The sequence below is a fragment of the Dipodomys spectabilis genome, unplaced genomic scaffold, assembly GCF_019054845.1.
Source record: "Dipodomys spectabilis isolate Male_0828 unplaced genomic scaffold, ASM1905484v1 ptg000392l, whole genome shotgun sequence".
Classification (NCBI taxonomy): domain Eukaryota; kingdom Metazoa; phylum Chordata; class Mammalia; order Rodentia; family Heteromyidae; genus Dipodomys; species Dipodomys spectabilis.
The window spans coordinates 212,795-229,432 of NW_024871069.1; the positions used below are offsets into that span (position 1 = coordinate 212,795).

The following is a 16,638-nucleotide window of genomic DNA, read 5'->3' on the forward strand; positions in this document are numbered from 1 at the left end:
AAAAAACTGGAAGTGGCGCTGTGGCTCAAGTGGTAGAGCGCTAGCCTTGAGCTGAAGAGCTGAGGGACAGCGCCCAGGCCAGAGTTCAGGCCCCAGGACCAGACCAAAAATAAAATAAAATAAAAAATAAAGGCAGAGTCCTCCATCAGTTCCCTGGGCTACGGTAGCCGATGGTTCTGTCTCTGTCCTGCGAACAGGCAGAGGGGCGCTCCTGGCAGCCAAACCAGCACATCCCACTCCACCCAGGCCGCTCTCAGAGTACAAACCGGGGGCCCAGGATGGGCACTGTGGTAACCCAGCTCTGGGCCCCCCCCCCCCCCCCCCGTAGTGTGGCTTGAACTCTGGGCTTGGGTGTTCTTCCTTAGCTTTTCTGTGCCCTGCTGTGTGTTGTTCAAATAAGCACACTAGGATACCTGCATGTGCTTGGTGTGGGTGTCAGTCATGGTACCTCTCATGAGGCACATCTTTCCAGAGAGGGCCTGGCTCTTCCTCGAACATGGCACATCATCTGCTTACTGGGCTTAGATTCATTTCCCGCAACACTGTAATCAGACTTCTTAGTACAGGCCTCTCATGTCCTTGTCAAATTTATCCCTACATGTAGATAAATACATTTTACATTTATTTAACTAACAGACCATGATTATAGGGTAGTTTAAGGTTTACAGAAAAGCAACAGAGGAAACAGTTTCCAGTCCAGCCCAGTCCTCCTTCCCTCCCCCAGCACTTTCCCCAATGATTGACAGCTTGCATTAGTGAGATACATTGTTGCCCCTGCCAATACTGATGTGTTTCTAACCCAACTCCACAGCTTTCATTAGCGTTAACTCTTCCTGAGCTGACATTTTGTGGGCCGTTTTGGTGGTTCTGGGGTGGTATGAACTCTGCCTTCTCCTGAGCCCTTTTTGCTCTGGTTATTTTATTTATTTTTTGTCAGTCGTGAGGCCTGAACTCTGGACCTGGGCGCTGTCTCTCAGCTCTTCAGCTCAAGGCGAGCACTCTACCACTTGAGCCACAGTGACACTTGTGGCTTTTTCTGCTTATGCGGTACTGAGGAATCGAACCCAGGGCCTCATGCATGCAAGGCACGCGCTCTACCACTGAGCCACCTTCCCAGCCCTGCTCTGGTTACTTTTGAGATAGGCTCTTGCTATCTGCCTAGACCAGCCTGGACTGCAATCCTCCTATTTAGACTTCACAGCTAGGATGAGAAGCATGGACTACACAGCCAGTTGCTTCTGCTGAGATGGAAGTCCCATCGCCTTTTTTTTTTTTTTGCCGAGGACTGGCTTAGACTCATACTTGTGTAGGATTACACGCATGAGCCACTGGCTTAGACTCACACTTGTGTAGGATTACACGCATGAGCCACTGCTCCTGGGTTATTTTGTGGTGTCTGACAAATACACCAACAAGCATCACTGTGACCGTATCATACTGAGTGGTCTGTCTACTAACGAGTCCCGGGCTTCATTTCCTCATCCCTTCTTCACCCCCAGGTCCTGGCTCTGTCTTGTCTTCTCCATAAGGTCACAGAATTAGAACTATTCCCTATACAGAGCCCTCTCAAGCAGGCACGGAGGTAACTGGTATTATTTGCCAACCCTTTTCCCCAGTGGGGGTCACCTTCTGGCCTCTTCACTCTCTCTCTCTCACACACTCACACACACACACACACACACACACACACACACACACACACACCTTGTCAGCACAGCTATGCTGGTGGGTTTGGCATCGTGTCTCCTCAAATGGTGACACATGCCACCGGTAAACTGATGGCGCTGGTGCTGAACATCTTTGCAAGTGCTTATTTGCCACCCACTTAAACAGCAAAATGTCAAAAGTGGAGGTGTGGTTCAAGGGGTAGAGCACCAGCCTTGAGTGGAAAAGCCAAGCCCCAGGACTGGCATCAGCAGCATGTCCTTGGTTGATGAGTCAGTTCAAGCCCTGCCCCATCCCTTCTGTGGTTCTGGGCATTGAACTCAGGGCCTTACACTTGCTAGGCAAGCCTCGACCACTTGAGCCACCCCCGCCAGGCCTTCTGCTTTTAGCTTTTTTTTGGGGGGGGGGAGGTCCGGTCGTGGGGCCTGAACTCTGGGCCTGGGCGCTGTCCCTCAGCTCTTCAGCTCAAGGCTAGCGCTCTACCACTTGAGTCACAGCGCCACTTCCGGCTTTTTTCTTTTTGCTTATGTGGTGCTGAGGAATCGAACCCAGGGCCTCAGGCATGCAAGGCAAGCGCTCTACCACTAAGCCACCTTCCCAGCCCACTTTTTTTTTCTTTTTAAAATAGGGTATCTCACTAACTTTTACCTGGGTTGGCCTCAGACCGGGGTGATTCTCCAGTCTCAGTCTCCTGAGTAGCTGAGATTACAGACATGCACACCACATCTGGCCTCTTTCCCCATTTTAAATTGAGTTGTTCAGACTATTACTGAATTGTAAGAGCTCTTTATATATTGCAGGTATGACTTTTATCAGATAGATTCGTTTTCTCCAAGTCTCTGGCTTGACTTTACTTTTTTCAGTACTTTTTGATGACCAATTTACTAACCTTTTTCTCTCATAGCTCATTTTGAATATTTAATAGATTAAATTTGACTGTACTGATTATGTATTATTTTAGCCCAGGCTGGCCTTCCAATCCTCCTACCTCAGCCTCCTAAGTGCCGAGCCTGCAGGCAGGTGCCACACACCCAGCGTGAGAACTGCCATCCTAGCAACACCAAGTCTTCTCATTCATATCTCTCAAAAATATTCTATAGATTTCAGTGTACGGGGCTCACAGTTCATTCCTAAGCACATTCATAATTTTGATGTGCACTAAAACTAACCTTGCATTCCTGCAAAACGTCTGAATTTTAGCACGCTGAAGATTCATGCTTTTGTTCAAAAATTAGCTCTCAGGTGCTGCCCTTCTGAACATAAAGATTTAATCTGCACAGTCTCGCCCTTCTTTCTCCTCCTCTGAGGAGCCTGGTTTTGTATGTAGGGAGAACATACTATTTGTTTCCCATGTATCTTTCCATCCTTGTGTGCCCTTGGCCGGTCTTCCAATGCATCAGCTCATCGGTGAACTTTATTTAACTGTTACAGCATCTCCAGAATAGAGGACTTCAGTTTTGCACATTCAGCTTATGGTTTCTTCTTGGTTATCTTCAAGTCCGTATCCCTTGTAGAAGTATAAATCCCAGTGCTTGACCAAGACTTACAGAGCTGACTTTCACCTTCTTCACTAGATCAAAATCATTTTCATGTCTGTGTCTCAGAAGTCCTAAATGAGAATCCTATGGGTCTGGTCCCACCAACTCTTATTTTTGCAGGTTCCAAGTCTTTCATTGCATGTTTGGTTGGTTTTGTGGCATGGTTGGTACTATACAGCTTGACGTGTTTGACCAAAGTACAAGATCACAAAAAGCACTGGGCAAGCAGAAACTATGCAAAGTAATTTTAATAACCAATGAGAAAAATCACTATTGTTTCATAACTTTTAACTTTTAACCAACAACTCTCTTCCTATCAACTGTAAATGCACAGGGGATTTTTTTCAAAAGATAGAAAATCTAAGATTCATTCAGCATACTAGATTTAAAAGATTAAAAATGAGCCGGGCGCTGGTGGCTCACGCCTGTAATCCTAGCTACTCAGGAGGCTGAGATCTGAGGATTGCGGTTCAAAGCCAGCCCGGGCAGGAGAGACCGTGAGACTCCTATCTCCAATAAACCACCAGAAAACCGGAAGTGGCGCTGTAACTCAAGTGGTAGAGCGCTCGCCTTGAGCTGAAGAGCTGAGGGACAGCGCCCAGGCCCAGAGTTCAAGCCCCACAACCGACAAAAAAAAAAAAAAAAAAAGATTAAGAATGACATTGTCCATAAGGAAATGTACCTGATGACAGTGATCCCTCTGCACATCACTTTTATAATAACAATTAACAATATAAAAGATTAGAAGCACTGAAAACCAAGTGCATTGTTTCTTCATAAGAATCTCAAAGTTACTAGCTCCTAGCACTTATAATCACCTCACTGGGTAATTTATGGGGAACATATCTTTGTCATCTACCTGTTAGACTTCGAAGTTCAGATCTGCTCCCAACCATTAATCCTTGAAGATCTTGATTTTATGAAATATCTTCATGAGTTTTTTTTTGTTTTTTGGTGCCAGTACTAGAGCTTGAACTCAGTGTCTTCAACTCTGCTTTTTTGCTTGACTAGTGGTCTAATGTCTGAGCCACAGCTCTTTGTTTTTGCTTTATGGTATAGAATGGGAGATAAGTCTCGTGAACTTTCCTGCTTGGACTGGCTTCGAAGTATGATCCTCAGATCTCAGCCTCCTGAGTAGGATTAAAGTGCCTATGTCCAATGCATTCTGCAGGTAATGGTTCCCCTGGGGTGAAGTCACCCAATGCATTCTGCAGGTAATGGTTCCCCACACAGTAATGGTTCCCCGGGTGAAGTCACCCAATGCATTCTGCAGGTAATGGTTCCCCAGGGGTGAAGTCTCCCACTCTGTCCTCACTGTCACTCTCTGGCTTATCAGCACACTCCCACCACACTTCCAGAAGCTTCCATGACTCCACTGATCCCCACGTGAATGTCACGTCCAGCGCTACCAGTCCATCCACTGCACTTTCCGCTCCAGGGCCGGCACGCTCCTTCAGGGAGGAGATGCCCGTGCTGCCGCGTGGCCGTCTGTGGGTGACTGAAGGGCAGGCACTCAGACCAACTGCAGAGCGGTTTTGAGGGAAGCTCCCGATCAGCCACCACGACCTTCACCCTAACCCTCCTCCCGCTATGCTGGGCAGAGAGCGGCCACCAGACTACAGGCCCCATGCTGTCAGGAGCCATGAGCTCACAGATGCATTTCCCTGCGTGGCAAAAGGAGCCATGATGCGGTGACCTGTGACTGTGACTTGTGATTCCCCTGTGAGTGTTAGGACACTAACCCCAGTGCCTCAGAAAGTAAATTTATTTGAAACTGTGGGTAGGCTGAGGTCGCACTGGAGCAGGTGGATCTAAGCCCAGTGACTGGAGCTCCTAAACGGGAGCACTTGTCACAGTCTGGTAACCGGAAGGAAGTTAAAGACACTGCTACACTGGGAGAAAGCTACCATCAGACACGGCTACATTGGAGAAAGCTGCGTGAAGAGAAGGGCAGACATAGGAGGGCTGCATCTGGAAGCCTCAAACTGTCAGCCGCCGCAGAGGGCCAAGGGTGCGTCCAACTGGAGCCTGGGGGAAATCTGGCTCTACAGTCACCCTGACTTCAGAGTTCTGGTCTCCAGCACTGAGAGACCCGAGAGAACAGTTGTTATGACCACCTTGTGGGGAGCACTTTTAACCACAGCTGTTGGAGCCAGACCCAGGCATGAGCCTGGATGGAGGCCACCCTGAGGTGACACAGGTATGGGCCTGGACTGCCGTCCTAGATTCTCAGAGAGGAACTGAGGGCATCACTTGAGTGTTTAGAAACAGAGACCCTTAACCTTCCCTCTCTGGAGTGAGGGTCACGCGGGCGGAGGCAGCAGGAGGGGGAGGCGGAAGTGAGGCTGGGAAGGAAGAGGGAGCCGGGGAACACGGTGGCCCCTAGAAACCCAGAACGACCCTGGACTGCTACGCAGCAAGGAAACCAGAAACAGGCAGGTTTTTCAAGCCTCGTAGAATTATGTAACTGAAAAGGATGGATTTACTGCATTATCAATAGACATCTCAACAAACCAGACTCTAAATGAACTACTGAGGTCCTCTAAACGGCGTCTGTGCCCAAGTTCCAGTCTAGCACAAAGTCGGGAGGCTGGCATCGCAAGGCTGGCTAAACCTTTGTCGCAGGGTAGAGCGGGCTCCCAAGCCCACAGGAAGAAGCAGTTTGAGTGCAAGGCCTTGTCTGCCCGTTTTTAACTCTCCAGAGAAAGAGGCTTGGATAAAAAGCTTATGTTCATTCAGAGATTAATTTGCCTGGTACATGCCAACTGTACCAAATGGTGTGGAGCTTACAGCCCCCCCCCCACCTCCCCCCCAGCCCCTCAACCAGCCACAGCCCCGCTGGTCAGGTACAGAACATCACTGTGCTGAGCCACAGCTCCCCAGTTTCGCAGTGCACCCAGCAGCACCAGAACAGGCAAGATGATGTGACCAAACACAGAGCTTCTAGAATATCACACATTAGATTCCTGATTAGAGCTAGTAATCAAGTAAGATTAGATCCCGCTGACCCGTGTGGTCAAGAGGCCGTTCACTCGGTGCATAACACCTCTAAGATCATAATCAAAAGAACTAAATGAGTACTGCAGATTCTTGGAGAGTTTTAAACTTAGTCTTTCTTCTCCCTCAGCTTACTTCTTTCAGTAAAAAGAAATTCTGAGTTGCTTTTAACGCATACGGTGCCCTGAAGCTGCACACCCATGGCTCACACCTGTCATCCCAGCTACTCAGGAGGCTGAGATCTGAGGACCAAGGTTCAAACCCAGCCCAGGCAGGAAAGTCCGTGAGATGCTTAGCTCTACTCAACCAGCAAAAAAGCCAGAAATGGAGCTGTGGCTCAAGTGGTAGAGTGTTAGCCTTGAGTGAAACAGCTAAGAGACAGCACCCAGGCTTTGAGTTCAAGCCCCAGGACACACACACTCACATGCATGTGCGCGCATACACAGACACAGACACAGACACACAGACACACAGACACACAGACACAGACACAGACACAGACACAGACAGACAGACAGACAGACACACACACACACACACGCCCTGAGCTGCACGATGGAGGTCACCATTAGGCCGGCACGCATGCTCCTAAGTACTATCTGTTCTGGTCATCCCACACGGCAGCTCAGACCTGGTTTTCCCAGCTGCTGCCCTTCCCCGTGGCTAGCAGTCTGACAAGCCCTCCCCTGCTGCTCCCCATGGTTTCCCCAGAATCCAGGACTGTGCTGGGCCCACAGCACATGAGCGCTCAACAGCTTTCAACATGAACTCAGGAATAAAGATGATGGACTCCATGAACAGCCAAGAAAGGCAGAATTTGCCAATGTAGGGGTGTGCAGGGTGGGCTGGGCGACATTCCCGTATCTAGTGAGGAGAGGATCAGAAAGGCTTCATGACCCAGGTGGCATCTGCTCAAGCCTTGAAGCGACGTCCAGCACAGGGGATCTGGTCAGGAGCCACTCCAGGGCCGTGTCGGGCGGGAGCATCCCAGGGCCCTGCTGGTCCTAAAGCACCTGGCGCTAGCCAGTGATGACGTGGGCGGGGCCTTCAGGAGGGCCGGGGCCTTCAGGAGGGCCGGGGCCTCATCCCCGAGGCCCCCTTCACCAAGCCAGCAGTGGAGCACACTCACAACGCATGTGTGCTTTGGAGACGAAGCTCCAGGAGGTCTGTAAGGACCTGCATCAGAGACAGATGCCAGCGGGAGGTCCCCTGGGAAGGAAATCTTAAGCTGAGGTGGCAGGGGTAGAGGGTGAGGGGGGGGGAGGGTGAGCCCAGGAAAACTGGGTGCCAGGGCAGAGGGTGGCTACCCCTGGGGAAATGTAGCCACACCTTCCTACTGCACCTGGGAAGCGGATCAATATCTGACCTCAGAGGAGGAGACTGCTGGAGTTCTTACTACCCGCCAGCTGGAAGGGTTCAGGAAAAGCAATGGATTTCATCCCACTGACAGACAAGGAAACTGAGGCAGAGCCATCCAAATCTGAGGGCCGCTAAGAGGTGGTAAGGACCCTCCTTCACTTGACCCTGCCACGGCTCCCAGCACGGCCGGCTGGGGCTGGGTACGGAGCCCAGGAGCGGCAGACTGCAGGGCTGGGGGGGGAACACACAGTGCTCAGAGTAAGACATGTGGTCTCTCTCAGAGAGAGGGAGGAGAAGACCGAGTGCAGGGTGCAGGGGTGTGGTGGGACTGGCTGGCTTCCAGGACATGGACCCGCTGCAGCGCAGGAAGCAGGGGCGCCCTGAAGTCCCGAGCAGACTGTGCTGGCTGGGAAGCACGTGTGCACCCCTACAGAAGTTCCCTGACCTTCACCACACACGCATGTGCACGCACACACACACACATATGGAGGAGCCCTCCACACACACACACTGGAGGAGCCCTCGCAGTGGCTGGGCATGTGAGACGCCTTAGGCTAGCCCTCCCCCCCCCCCCACACACAGGAGGAGCCCTCCCCCACCCCCCCACACACAGGAGGAGCCCTCCCCCACCCCCCCCCACACACACACATGCAGGAGGAGCCCTCGCAGTGGCTGGGCATGTGAGATGCCTTAGGCTAGCCCTCCCCCACCCCCACACACACAGGAGGAGCCCTCCCCCACCCCCCACCCCCCCACACACAGGAGGAGCCCTCCACACACACACACACACACACACACACACACACACGCAGGAGTTGCCCTCCACACACACACACACACACACACACACACACACACACACACACACACACGCAGGAGTTGCCCTCCACACACACACACACACACACACACACACACACACACACACAGGAGTTGCCCCCCACACACACACGCAGGAGGAGCCCTCCCCCACCCCTCACCCCCCCACACATAGGAGGAGCCCTCCACACACACACTCACAGGAGTTGCCCCCCCACACACACACGCAGGAGGAGCCCTCGCAGTGGCTGGGCATGCGAGGCGCCTTAGGCTACTACTCCCAGTTTCCATCAATTAAAAGCCACCCCTGAGTCCTTGTAGTTTGCAATCACTCAGCTTGTGTTTCTATGGTTTCCCTCTTGAAGCAACCCTGCTATCATAATTGAGCAGGAATCTTCTGGAAGTAACTGCTAGAAAATGCTTTCTCTTCCAGGGAAGCCCACGTCTGCCTGCACTCATGCACTGCCCGTGGACAGGCAGCACTTCCTCGGTCTTGTGTTCTTTTCGTGTTAGTCAGGGATGCTCTTCCTTCTGGGCTCCTGTTGCCCTCAGTTGGGGCCTCTATTGCTAAGATTATCAGCTGCCCTTGGACGTGGTTAAACATTTACTTTCTCTTAGACTTGTGCCCTAGACATGTATTGCCACCTTCCTTATACTCATCTAAGCAGAGAAAGGAGGGGGCGCGGGGGTGGGGGGGGTCCATGCTGGTGGCTCACATCCTTCATTCCAGCCACTCCAGGGACTGAGATCTGAGGATTGTGGTTCTAGGCCAGTGGAAAGTCTGTGAGATTCTTATTGCTAATTAACCACAAAAAGAAGTGAAGCTGTGGCTCAAGTGGTAAAGGACCAGCCAGCCTTGAGCAAAAAGCGAAGGGACAGTGCCTAGGCCCTGAGTTCAAGCCCCAGTGTCAGCGCACATGCGAGCGCGCGCGCACACACACACACACACGCCATGAGCATTGCTTTTCTCTCCACCTACAGCCCTGGCAGTGTCAGCATGCACGCGCGCGCGCACACACACACACACGCCATGAGCATTGCTTTTCTCTCCACCTACAGCCCTGGCACTTTGGAGGAACTGCTGTTGCCTGTCTGGGGAGCTTCCCGTCACCCTCGGTGTCCCTTGCTTGGGGACTCCGACTCGGCTCCTGACCTCACACGCCAGCCCATGGCACACTTTGTGGCTCTCCACCCCTCCGCCCCACATCCTCCTGCAGCCTTTCACGCGAGGTCTCTCAACTCCATCATGTTGGCTTGCTTCCCACGGGCATTGCCCACCTCTGCTCCACACCACTGCTGAGCCCTGTGTGTGCGTGCGTGCGTGCACGCATGTGCATGCACGCATATGTTTGCATGCAGGTACTGGGACTGGCCATTGGAGCTGTCCCTTAGCTTTTTCCCTCAAGGTTGTTGCTCTTCCACTTGAGCCTCAGCTCCACTTAAGGCTTTTGGTGGTTCATTGGAGTTAAGAGTCTTTCAAACTATTCTGCCTGAGCTGGCTTTGAACCACAATCCTTAGATCTCAGTCTCCTAAGTAGCAAGGATTACAGGTATGAGAACCTGGTGCCCAGCCGAGCTAACCTATTTAGGACAAATAACTTGCTTCTTTCAGGACAGAGTTTAGCAGATTAGGCTTATTGTGATTTGAAGATGACAGCAATGTGATGGTTTCTTTCTAGAAAACGCTTTGGCCAGTGAATTTGTGAGGCAGGAGGTAAGCTGGGCGGTATTTAGTGACAGATTCTGAATATTTTTTTCCAGAGTGGGAAAAGGCAGTCCTTGCACTTGAACAAAACACGCTCCTCACACATTGTTATGTGTCCAAGGATGCGTGCACAAAGCTGCTGCCCAGTGGTTCTATCGTAAGCAACTTTACACGCCCAGAGAAGGCCCCATTTGAACCACATGTCAAACTTCCCTGCATGACTTTTAAGCATTATCTGTGTGAATCCTATCCCCAATGCACAGATAGAAAAACAGAAATAGCAAGCCAGAAGATGAGTACAGAAATAAGACACTAGCCTAACTAGGTACCTGTGGCCCACACCTGTAATCCTTGCTACTCAGAACGATGGGAGCTAAGGATTGAGGTTTGAAGCCAGCCCCCGGCAGCCGGTGAGACTCTTTATCTCCAATTAACCAGCAAAAAGCTGGAAGTGGAACTGTGGCTCAAGTAGTAGAATGCTACCTTGAGCAAAATAACTAAAGAACAGCACCCAGGCCCTGAGTACAAGCTGCAGTATTCTCTCTCTCTCTCTCTCTCTCTCTCTCTCTCTCTCACACACACACACACACACACACACACACACACACACACACAGAGCAAAGAAAAGACACTAACTCAGCTTCAGTTTCTTTTCTGTTGTTGTTGTTGGTCGTAGGGCTTGAACTCTGGGCCTGGGCACTGTCCCTCAGCTCTTCAGCTCAAGGAGAGCGCTCTTCCACTTGAGCCACAGTGCCACTTCCAAGACACTAACTCAGCAAGCCATCTCATATAATAGAGAAAATGAGACTGGAGTCTAGAAGCTATCAAATGTTCAGTATGATGCTAGGGATGTTGTACTATTATTGCCTAAGAAATGTCATTCTGTCCAAAAAAAGGAAGACACCTCTAAGGTGTCACTTCTTCTACACAGGGGTGTGGATGGGGGACAGAACCCCAGGATTTGCTAGTCCTTGGATTGTGCAACTCGACTGAGCACAAGCCGTTTGCCTCACAGTAAATACGCAGGTAGAGCCGGCAGTTTCAGGCAGGAGCACGGAGGCACGTGCCAACCTCCAGCTCAGTACTGGGCTGTCTTCCTGTTGCCTGGTGATTTGTCACCTCAGGGTGGTTATCACAGAACCACAGACCTGTGCAGTTACAAGCGGCTCAGAGCATGGCGGTGGGTTGGTGGGGGGTGGGGCTCTTGACCCGGCCCTAATCCCCAGTTCTCCCTGACAAACCTCGGAACCTTTGAGACGACAAGGCAGACAGGTTGTGCTCCTGCCTCTGAGGCCTTGTGCGGTGTGCCTCCCAAGGCCTCCCCAGGCCTGCCCCTGGCCTGGGCTAAGAGTGCCAGGCCAGTGAACAGGATTAGAACCATGCTCTCCTCTTTCATGTGCAACTCTCTTCAAACAGAGTGAAATAAGATCAGTCCCAGTGCGCTCCCTCCTGGGACACTGAGCCAGGCTCCATCAGCACCCTCACCCCTTAATCTCATGAAAATCCTTCCACTAAGTCAGTGTGTGGCATTTGAGTCCATCGTCTTACAAGAGGAAGTAGCATTTACCTGACAATGGATCTTCAAGCCATCTTATTAACAATCTGTTTAGGCAGGCACTGGGGGCTCATGTCTGTAATCTTAGCTACTCAGGAAGCTGAGATCTGAGGATCAAGGTTTGAAGCCAGCCTGGGCAGAAAAGTCCATGGGACTGGTATCTCTAATTAACCAGCAAAAATCCAGAAGTGGTGGAGGTGTGTCTCAAGTGGTAGAGTGCCAGCCTTCAGTGAAAAAGCCAAGTGAGAGCATGAAGACCAGATTTCAAGCTCTACTACAACACACACACACACACATACACACACACACATACATACACTCTCTCTCTGCTAATTGTTCACATATTCCAAGAGCATCTGTGAGACCGAGGTGTATTCCGGACTAGCCTGGCAACAGCAATCACACACTCTACACTCTGGTCAGACTCAGCGGGGAAATGAGACTCATGGACCTAGGCAGCGCCTCAGCCCCGAGTACGGGAGAGCACAGGCCCCAGATGAGGGACAGGCCGTGGCCTGGTCTGGACACACTGGAGTAATAAGCACAGGGCAGGACACTGTCCCCAAAGCCTGGGACCACGTTTACATCCAAACTGGACAGGAACCAGTGGCAACAATCTTGTTCTTGCTGGCAGAGAATACTTCTTTGCCTATTCAAGAAGATTACACACCAAAATGTGTAAGGAGAGAGGGGGGATTTCTTGCTGAAAGCCTTGGAAGGGTCAGAGACGATAAGAGCAAGAACAGCTCAGGTGTCGGCCTCTGCCAGGTGAGAAACGCAGGCGCTGTGGGCGGCCTCCCTCTCCCAGCCTCCTGGGGTGGGTGCCGTGCTTTGAGCCCCTGCTTCAAAGCATCACAATCCCTGCCAGGTGGCCTGGGGTGGCCCCACATTTCCTTAGGGAAGTAGACAGAGGCTTCCCATCCCATAAGCCGGGCAGCAGTGAAGGAACAGAACCCAAATCTCCTCATCAATAGATAACATAGTGTGATAATGCAAAGCAAGATTTTCGAATATTCTTTCCTTCCTCATACACGGCCTCAAAAGCAGTTCAGATCAACTACAAAGCTACCATGCAGGGCTGGCCCAGGAGGATGTAAGGCCTTCACTGGGTGAAGTGCAGATTCTTCCAAGACACTAACATCATAGCGCTGCTGTGAGACACTCAGCAAGCCAGGTACTCTTAGCTACTCGGGAGGCTGAGAGCTGAGGACTGAGGTTTGAAGTCAACCTGGGAAAAGCCTGTGAAACTCTTCTCTCCAATTAGTCAGTGAAAAGCCAAAGTGGAGGTGTGGCTCAAGTGGTAGGGTGCCAGCCTTGAGGGAAAAAGCCAAGCGAGAATGCAAGGCCACGAGTTCAAGCTCCTGTACTAGCATGTGTGTGTGTGTGTGTGTGTGTGTGTGTGTGTGCGCGCGCGCGTGCGCGTGCGCGCACCTACATCCACACCCACACACCACCATCAACAACAGTAACAGAGACCCTCCCTGCCTCCCCCAAAATGTCCCTGCAACATCTCACAGAATTTAGATAAATAGATGAACATAAAACCAAATGCTGCCGCTTGGCTACTTCCAAGATCCCACCTGTTGCCAAGAACAAATCCATTCCCACACAGACTGCCACAGCGAAAGCAGGGAAGACAATCTGGCATGTGCTTACAATAAGCACAGATCTCTTAATCAATGTTTTTAGAAAATACTAAGAATGCGTAGTATAAAGACGCGGGAGCTCACAGCAGCAGGTGAAAACGGAGCCAGGTCTCCAATCACGAAAGGCGGGGTGTTCTGAGACACATCACTTCCTACCCACCTCCTCAATCTTCTGCCATAACAGGAGCCATAATGAAGTGACTCTTTTATAGTCTGGAATGGAAATGGGCTTCAAGAGCAGATAGATGGTAATCTTGCTCATGACTGGGCACAATAGCCCCTGGCAATTACTCAATAAATATGTACAGAATGAATGATATACCTGTGTGTTGACTTAATGATTACTGTACTTAAACACAATGGAATATTATACACACATTTTAAGTGATAAGACAGAAATACATTTTATTTATATGGAAAGCTTTTGGTGAATCATAATAGAGCACATTACAAAAAAGTCTAAAAGGAACATTTTTCTTTCTGTTGCATACACATGCAACTTAAAAAAAACAAACCTCTGTGATACCGGGCCGAGAAACATAAGCTAGTTAAAAAGAACTATTTTATGAGGACACGTTTCATATATTTAAAGATGCAGGAAAAGGAAGAGAAAACCTTTCTACTGTTAATGAGTGCACTTTCCCTTCAGAGCGCTACAGGACTCAGGCCCACGGAGGGATGTTTCTTGGGCCACCCTTGCCCTTGCTGGTGCAGTGTGGGAACTCAGCCACTACATCGGCAGCTACCGCTGTGACCAGATCAAAATGGAGACAGCTACTGCTCTTTGCTGGCCACTGTCATGTGTATGCTAAGTAACATTTCTAAAGTTATGAAGCATAAGTCCAGCCTGCCGGGTCAGAGCGAGAGTTCCCAGGAAAACGGACCCAGCTTCCCGGAACTGAACGGTGAGTCCATCCACATTTACCTCCCTTTCCAAGCACCCAGAACCGAGCATGACAGCACACAGGAATCTCTGACCCCACAGCTGCCGGTCTGCAGCCTGGAACAGGTTCCAGCCCAGGACACGAAAATCACACCTATTTACCTGTGGCCACACGGTCTTGGTTCTGAGGGCGTCTTGTCACTCACCGAAGGGCAGGCAGGGCCTTTGGCTTCAGCCTTGGCAGTAGGAAGGCAAAGAAGAAAATGATTATGGTGTGCCCTCTGGGTGCCCCCCCCCCCGCCCCCGCCACCTTGGAAAAGACACCGTGACCCTGCCGCCTGTGACAGTGTCGGGTCACAAGCTTGTGAACTGCATCCCTCCTCTGGACCCAGCGCCCCAGCAAGCCCAGGAGGGGAAGGGCCTGTCTGCTTTCCTTGGGGGGGGGGCGGGGGGAGGGCGTGGGGGGAGGGGGTAAAGAGGGGGTGGGGAGAGCCATACAAACGGAAATACTCTTGGTGTTGGAGTTCTCCTCAAAAAAAAGCAAGAGAGAGAGAGGGAGAAGGAGGAGAGGGAGAAAGAGAGGGAGAGGGAGGAGAGGGAGAGGGAGAGAGAGGGAGGGAGGGAGGGAGGGAGGGAGGGAGGGAGGAAGGAAAGAAGGAAGGAAGGGAGGGAGGGAAGGAAGGAAGGAAGGAAGGAAAGAAGGAAGGAAGGGAGGGAGGGAAGGAAGGGAAGGGGAGGGGAGGGAAGGGAAGGGGGAAGGAAGGGAGGGAGGGAAGGGGGAAAGAAGGAAGAGAGGAATGGAGGGAATGAGAAAAGGAGGAAAGGGAAGGAGGGAGGGAAGGAGGGAAGGAGGGAAGGAGGGAAGGAAGGAAGGAAGGAAGGAAGGGAGGGAGGGAGGGAGGGAGGAAGGGAGGGAGGGAGGGAAGGAAAGGAAGGAAGGAAGGAAAGGAGGGAGGAAGGGAGGAAGGGGAGGGAGGAAAGGAAGGAAGGAAGGGAGGGAGGGAGGGAGGGAAGGAGGAAAGGAAAGGAGAGAAGGAAAGGACAGAAAGGGAGGGAGGGAAGGAAAGGAGGGAAGGAAGAAGGAAGGAAGGAGGGAGGGAGGGAGGGAGGGAAGGAAGGAAGTAGGAAGGGAGGAAGGAAGGAGGGAAGGAGGGAGGGAAAGAGGGAAGGAGGAAAGGAAAGGAGAGAAGGAAAGGGAGGGAGGGAAGGAAAGGAGGGAGGGAAGGAGGGAAGGAAGGAGGGAGGGAGGGAAGGAAGGAAGGGAGGGAGGAAGGAAGGGAGGGAGGAAGGAAGGGAGGGAGGAAGGAAGGGAGGAAGAAGGGAAGGAAGAAGGAAGGAAGGAAGGAGGGAGGGAAGGGAGGGAGGAAGGAAGGAAGGAAGGAAGGAAGGAAGGAAGGAAGGAAGGAAGGAAGGAAGGAAGGAAGGGAGGGAGGAAGGGAGGGAGGAAGGGAGGGAGGGAGGGAGGGAGGAAGGGAGGAAGAAGGGAAGGAAGGAAGGAAGGAAGGAAGGAGGGAGGGAGGGAGGGAGGGAGGGAAGGAGGGAAGGAGGAAGGGAGGGAGGAAGGAAGGAGGGAGGAAGGGAGGGAGGGAGGGAGGGAGGGAGGGAGGGAAGGAGGAAAGGAAAGGAGAGAAGGAAAGGGAGGGAGGGAAGGAAGGAGGGAAGGAGGGAGGGAGGGAGGAAGCGAGGGAGGGAGGGAGGAAGAAGGGGCAGGACGGCTGGCAGTTGCCCCTGGCTCCTGGGGGGTGGGAGTGGGGCTCAGCCAACCCTCCGGACCTCGCCCCGTCCGGGTCCGCGTCGCCGGCACAGCTCGCGCCGGGCCGGGAGAGGGTCGGGCTGGGCCCGGGGAGTCGCCACCCGCCGGGGGCTCCCGCGGGCACCGCGGCCGGACCCGGACCCGCCGGGACGCTCCGCACCGACGCCGCGGCCCCTCCGGCAGCGCGGCCGAGGGACCGGCGCGGCCACGGCCCGCCGACAGCCGCAGACGCGAGCGCGCGCGCCGACCCCCGACGCCGCGGGCGGCCGAGCCCCGGACCGCGCCGGGGCCTGGGGCCCCGCACGAGCCCTCGGCGTGCGCCCGCGCCCCGCGCCCCCGGCCGCGCGCGTGCGCCGTCCCGGGGCCGGGGCCGCCCGACCCCCGCGCGCCCGCCCGCCCCCGGGCACCTGGGCCGCGGTCCTCCGCCTGCCCGGACGCAGGGCGCGCGCGCCGAGGGAGGCGGCGCCGGGCGGGGCGCTAGCGGCCGCCTCCAGCCCGCCGCCCCGCCGCCCGCCGGCCCCGGCCTCGGCCCGGCCCCGGCCCCGCGCCGCCCCCCGCGCGCCCGCGCCGGCCGCGCCCCCGCGACACGCCCCGCCCCGGCCCCGCCCCGCCCGCGGCGCGGCGGCCGCCCCGGAAGCCCCGCCCTCGGCCCTGCGCGGCCCCGGCCGGGACACACCCCCCGGACGGCGGCCCCCGATTGGCTGCCGCGGGGCCGGGG

The 16,638-nt window shown here is 53.4% G+C and overlaps 1 protein-coding gene across 1 annotated transcript in view; it reads right to left on the bottom strand.

Moving 5' to 3' along the window:
- Ppara (peroxisome proliferator activated receptor alpha) overlaps positions 1-16,399 on the bottom strand; it is a 43,990-nt gene extending 27,591 nt beyond the window's left edge. The window contains exons 1-2 of the mRNA XM_042667347.1: positions 16,328-16,399; positions 14,330-14,403 (exon numbers count right to left, since the gene is read on the bottom strand). The gene's annotated coding sequence lies outside the window, so the exon portion shown is untranslated. The remainder of the gene's footprint in view (positions 1-14,329; positions 14,404-16,327) is intronic.
- Positions 16,400-16,638: the final 239 nt, after the last annotated feature.